The following is a 7,074-nucleotide window of genomic DNA, read 5'->3' on the forward strand; positions in this document are numbered from 1 at the left end:
TTTTTTTTCGCCGTGGACAAATTTTTTGTACAACAAATGTCGTCTGATATATTATATCCTCTTTCATGTACTTTCGACCCTATATTTTGATTTATCTATACTTATGAATGTACCTAATTATAAAAATAGGTAATAGCAGAAATGCATTGTCGTTTAAACCAGAAATAGGCAAAATTTTATCGATGGCATCACTGGATTCGATCACGGCGATGTCGCCACCGGAACAGATAAGATTGTGGCACTATATGCGCGGTAGTGCTATCACAGGCTAAGGGCGCATTCACACGGGATACGTCTTTGACGATTCGGTATAAAACACGTCATTCTAATGACCGTAGTGACCGACGTATCCGTCTACGTCTTTTTTCACGATTCGTGAAGCGTGTGAACATGGGTATATAAAAAGCATTGCTCCCGTCAAAAAAAATAACGAATCGTGAAAAAACACGAATCGTGAAAAATCACGATTCGTCTACGTGTGAATGAGCTCTAACGTGGCTAATTATAACGTGTTTCGCGAATTTCCAAATTCTGATTTCAGTTTCGGGCTTAGATATAACATGCTGCACATGTAGGCTTCGGCTTAGTATACCAATTTTGCAACACTCTGTAGATTCGAACGAAATCTATCGCTAACGTTAGAATTTCGTTCGAGTTCGAATCTAGGTATTTTAAATTTTACAGTGATAGTTGACGACACGCAACGTTAACGGAGGTTCGAGAATCTGATCATAGAGAAAAATAACACTTAGAATCTTCATCATTGTGCTAGTTTTTACGCACTCACGTACCTACTCTGACTCATTTCAAGCAAGATTTCCTTTTTCAAACACACGCGTCATATCGTATCCTTTGAAAATCACCTTGAACTTGCGTCCGCATTTTCACTGAGGTTTTTTTTTTTCTATTCAAGCAGAGAAGCAGAGATGATACTGATATCATACAAGAAAAGTTCAAACACGAATTCAAACATTATGCAGCATGGTAATCAGTCAAGCAACACAGTAGAGCTTGGCCACCAAAACATGTCCACTAAAAAAAGCGGCAAATTTTTAAAAATCTACATTAACCACATCTTTGCAGCTTTTTACAGTGGACATCGTTTGTTGGCCAAAATAATTCTAATTTACAGTTGCCGTTCACTGAACAACTAACAATAGCTATAGCTCATAATTATATACAAATTTAATTATAAACAGCCTTTAGAAATGATCAGAATATAGGTATTGTGTAAAATAATATTTTTTACTTTAGAACGGAAACTGCTACGGAACTGCTACGGCACGGCGTAGGCCATGCCTTATGCTACGAACTCTGTAGCATTAGCGTAGGTTCGCTTGAATTTCATAATCTTTTGAACTTCAAAATATTTATCAGGAAATTACAAACTTTCCATTTATAATACAAATAACAATCCACTTTATTTGCACCAAACAGAAAGAACATTTACTAAGAGGTCAGTGAGTTTTAAAAACGGATATCCTACCCATAGAACTAGGTAAATAAACTATCATCCTAATGCACTAACTACATTAAGGGCGGATTCGACCAACGTCGAGTAACATTTACTCACGAGTAAAGTACCAGTTACTCGCGAGTAAGCAGATTTTGCATTCCACCAAACCTGAAACCAAGATAAGTAGCTTATCCCAAGAATAAAATGTTATACCGCCAAAATTGACCTTGTAACGAGCTTATCCGAGAGTAATTTTGTAATGGCGGCAGCACATCAGCTGATTAGAAAACCGTCATAATGACATATAAACACATCTGTCAAAACATAAACAAAAGTACGTTAAAAGGCAAAGTCTTAGAATAACAACAGCGAATAAAATATTAAAACATAAACAATTTCATACTTTTATAATCCATTCAAACTAAGTTGGCATGTCATTTCTATTGCATGCTTTGAAACGCAGCTATTTTTATTTTAGTTGCATTACAGTTTCGTCCCTCGTTCATTCAATTTAATCATGGTATAACTTGGTAGAATGCAAATGTACTTATCCATGGTCCACCACGGATATCCTACCCATAGAACTAGGTAAATAAACTATCATCCTAATGCACTAACTACATTAAGGGTGGATTCGTCCAAACATCTCGTTACACGAGAATAACTATACCGGAATAAAATTTATACGCGAGTAAATATCTGGGATAAGTTCATTTGCAATCTACCAAGTTATACCATGATTAATTGAATGAACGAGGAACGAAACTATACTGCAACTAAAATAAATATAGCTGCGTTTTCAAAGCATGCAATAGAAATGACATGCCAACTTAGTTTGAATGGATTATAATAGTAGGAAATTGTTTATGTTTTAATATTTTATTCGCTGTTGTTATTCTGAGAATTTGCCTTTTAACGTACTTTTGTTTATGATTTGACAGATGTGTTTATATGTCATTATGACGGTTTTCTAATCAGCTGATGTGCTGCCGCCATTACAAAATTACTCTCGGATAAGCTCGTTACACGGTAAATTTTGGCGGTATAACATTTTATTCTTGGGATAAGCTACTTATCTTGGTTTCAGGTTTGGTAGAATGCAAAATCTGCTTACTCGCGAGTAATTGGTAGTTTACTCTCGAGTAAAAACAGGCGCGGATCCAGACCTCAAAATAGGTGGTGGGCAAGTAAAAAAACCGACCAAGTGCGAGTTGGACTCGCCCACTCAGGAGTCCGTACAAGTCTACTTACTGAGATAATTTTCTTTTTAATTTCATCATAATTTATATCCGTGAATTTTTCATATTTTTTGGATTAACTATTTAGCCAGCCTCACTTGAGTCTAACAAAAATTTGCACTTCAAAGCTTAATATTTCGTAAACCAATCACTGAATCAAAAAATGGTTTGAGCTTACCTGTAATATTTTTGAAAGACCTATTCAACAATATCCTACATCATCAAAACAACAGAAAAAAAATCATCCCAACTCTGCGTGTCCCATAAAATACAATGCAATTGGGCCGTAAATTTGTAATATTTATGCGAAATAATATCAGCTTGATATCTTTACTTACTTGTGTCTGAGAAAAACGGTGGTGACAGACAGACGAACAAGAAAGTGATCCTATAAGGTTTTTTTTTCCTTTTGAGGTACGGAACCCTAAAAAAGGTGGTTTTGCCTCGCCTTGAGGTATAAGGTGTAACAGATTTTTATGTATGTTGGTAGTGATCATAACGCAATTTTCCCTTTTCAAAATCCCTCTGGATAAATAAATATTTATTTTTTTATTAAATAAGGAACACCAGCAATTAACACAACATAAATAACAGTAAATTTTACATTTCAAAACTGGAAAAACAGGTTATTTTTTATCCAACAAAAGTTTGTGCTACGGCAAAAGTTACTATACAACGTAGGTATACAACAAGACTAAACTATCATATGTCATAGGGAATATGCATATATTTTTTATATTCTTATTCGATAATTTTAGATCACTTTATTATAGTTAAAAAAATTCAACGCCAAAAAAAGTAATTTAAGGTATTTTAAATAAAGTTAAAAAAAGAGCATGGGCGTTTTGGGACATAATTATGTCCAATAAAGATGAGCCATGGATAGCTCTTTTCAAGTGCGGAGATCGATGGATAGCTCTTTTCAAGTGCGCAAAAAAATATTATAATTAACGACAAATCCGTAGAAGTTGTCCATTTTGAAATATATTCGTAAAGTATTTTTCAGCGACATTGTACTCTATCTCTCTGTGTGTTTACGTGTATTACGCCCTAACTGTTGATGACGTAAACATGTACTTATTATTAAAAAGAGAGAAATTACCTTCAACCGTAACAAATATAATATTCTAATGAATGATGATCATTTGTTATAAAAATTAAAAATGAATGTGAAAAAATAACAAAAACATTAAAATTACAGAAATAACTTATAAAAACTTTCAAGGTACGATTATTCTAATTGGACAGTAAATCAGGACTAGCGCTTCTGTTATTCATATTCTGCAAAAAAAATCTTTTCAACGACGTCACCTTATCACTCATCTCTATTGGTGCCGGTCCCAGCTTCCATAGATTTGTGCCCATCCTCTTTTACAACCGACACGACCACTATAAACGCCCGTCATTTCGGCGGGCTAGGTTTGACGTTATTTAGTAGTTTCACATCCGCCCTAAGAAAATGCGTGACGTTTCTAAAGTTTGAGTTTTTTTCTACTTTTCAACAATTATTTACTTGCCCAAAAATAAATTAAAAGTGGTATACTGAACCTTAGTGCCAATTTCTCCATTCTCGGTTAGAGCATAACCAGGGAGTAGTGGATAATCAAAAATATTGATGGAGGCATAATTTTGTAATATCAAATATATAACATCCAAGACCCGAGAACAAATATCTGTGTTTAAACAAATATCTGCCCCAGCCGGGAATCGAACCCGGGACCTTCGGCTCAGTAGTCAGGGTCACTAACCACTACGCCAGTCAGTCGTCTACTACGCCAGTCAGTCGTCTTCTACGCCAGTCAGTCGTCTTGTAATATCAAAGTTAATTAAAAATAATATTTGAACTGTATTTGAATCACAATGACATGCATATTTGTTGAGGTTTTGTAGGAATTGCAAGTAAAACTTGAGATTTCTGATAAATAATAATATTTATGTTGCTAATGTTATCTTTATTGGGCGAATAGTTTTATGTTACCTACAGCTATTTAAAAGTCTAGTCATAAAATGAAAATTTTCAAAATTTCTACACCAAATTACCAATTTTTACTAAAACATTTTAGAATTTGATCAAAACCTTAAAGTTTTTTATAATAACTGTATTATAAAAAGGCTTATTGAGATCAAACTAGTCTCGTTGTACTTAAATACATAAATAGTGACTTTTGCTGTTAGCCGAAACTGACAAAAAACATAACAGAAAATTTTATTGTTTTTGAATTCTTCAACAACTATCCGGAGGGCTTTCGAGGTGAAAATAAATTATTTAGCATAACCAGAAATCATCACCATCAGCATCATTATTTATAAAAAAAACACCCATACGGAAATGATAAAATAACGAAATTATTATATGTATTGAAATCCCGTGGTGTGATATGGCCAGGCATTTAGGTGATGGGCATGCCCATCTTGCCCATATGGGTGGATCCGCGCCTGAGTAAAAAGTTACTCGACGTTGGTCGAATCCGCCCTAAGGAACATAATCATACATACCTACATATCATAAATAATAATCTGCGTATAACACTGGCTGAATATGCATAAAACCAATCGCTTTCCGAAAGAAAGAAAAAGAAAAAACAAAAGAAGATCGGTTTTGGCGGGATATCGGAAAATTTTATTATAAAGTTTTCTAAATAATATCTGTATAAGTTATAAACATTAGGGCGATTCGAAATGCGTGAAGAGAAATTGCTTGAGTAAATTTAACTCTGAAACTGAATATTAAACGCAGTGTCGAATCAACAAAGTTGAACTATGCAGAGCGGATATGTAGGGTAAGTTCAGGTGTGTAACTTTATTTGTCAATATATTATAGTATCTAGCTATGTTGAGTTTATTCTACCCTTCTGAACAGACGGCATCGTACATACATCACACATAAGTACTTAGACCGGAACATACTAGTGGTCTTTCGAGAAATTTACAGTGTTACCATTATTGACACCAAGTGTAGGTACTGTACTGATAGATCACTGTAGTAGATAGTCTAACGAATGTAGTACAATTATTTATACTCAACGTGCATTCCAAACGTCTATTGGATTGCTATCGGGTTTCAGGACTGCAATTGTTATGCGTTTATTGAGATGGATGTGTACTAATTATCACCAAGGGCGATGTACACATGCCGACACTGACATCCGAGCTTTATACGATGCAGTGTAGACCTGTTATGCAAGTTACAGTCGGGGAAACGATGGTGTGGATGTGACGGCGTAAAGTACAGTCAGCAAAGGAGATACGGCTTATGCCAAACCCCAGCGTAAAATCTTTAACTGACTGTACATTCAATATACGTTATAAAGCGCCGGTACTGTTGAAAGCTCGTAAAACCTTCGTAAAAGGTTTAAGAAAAAAAAAATATCACATATATTTTCAACGTCATTTATCATTAAAAAATAACCTTCTCGTAGGTAACTTCTCATATTATGAAATAAAATATAACAATATCACACTAATAACTTATGCCTTGGGCAAAATAAATCCATTCAGTTTCTATGTTTTTAAATGACTACGAAAAGCTCGTAGCAAAAAGCCTACGGCGTAGCCCGTAGCACGAAAAATCGATTTGAAAGAATTTGTCATAATATTACTATTTTCACCACTCGTATTTTTATCAACCCACAACTGTTTTAATATTACCTTTGTTAGATGTTTATAACGCAAGCGAGTCATTATTTCTTAGTTAACAATCTTTATAAACACCAAACACAATCTTTGCAGCTATTCTCTATCAAGTCGGTGTTAGATGATTTATCTACAGCGCGAAATCTGTATTGCGCGTCAATTGATGTCTTCAGGGGAGATACCACAAGGTCTGAATACGGTCTTGCCCGACTTAAATTATGTATGCTACATAACGTGCTATGGGTCATGGAATATGTCTACCTCTATAGGAATTAGTTACTGAAATGTTAACGTGTCATCATCATAATTAACGTAATTAACCCATAGTCATGCACTGCTAGACATAGAACATTCTCGAAGAGTTTACCTACGTTTATTAAAATTGAATGTACTTACATACATTTGTTGGTTATAAGAAGAAAATTTATGACGGATAAGCTTCTGCTCAAAAAATTCTTACAACGGACATATGCGGCTGAAAATTTCCCTCCAAGCGACTGAACTTTTTTATTTTTAACGAGCTTATCAGTAACCTATGTTTAATTCAACTACTTAACACATCACAAACCAAACCGTACCAAAAAAACCATCCCATCTCAACCGCGCAGTCCTCTGCAGCACACATGACGACTCCTCGACAATTCGCAGTCAGTTTCACAATTGCTATTCTCACTCGCGGTAGGCGCCCCCAGGCTCGCCACTACGAGCGTGGGCCTGGCTCCATTCAGGACATCGGGCCGGAAGCTC

This window comes from Plutella xylostella, chromosome 19 (assembly GCF_932276165.1).
Source record: "Plutella xylostella chromosome 19, ilPluXylo3.1, whole genome shotgun sequence".
In the NCBI taxonomy this organism is placed as follows: domain Eukaryota; kingdom Metazoa; phylum Arthropoda; class Insecta; order Lepidoptera; family Plutellidae; genus Plutella; species Plutella xylostella.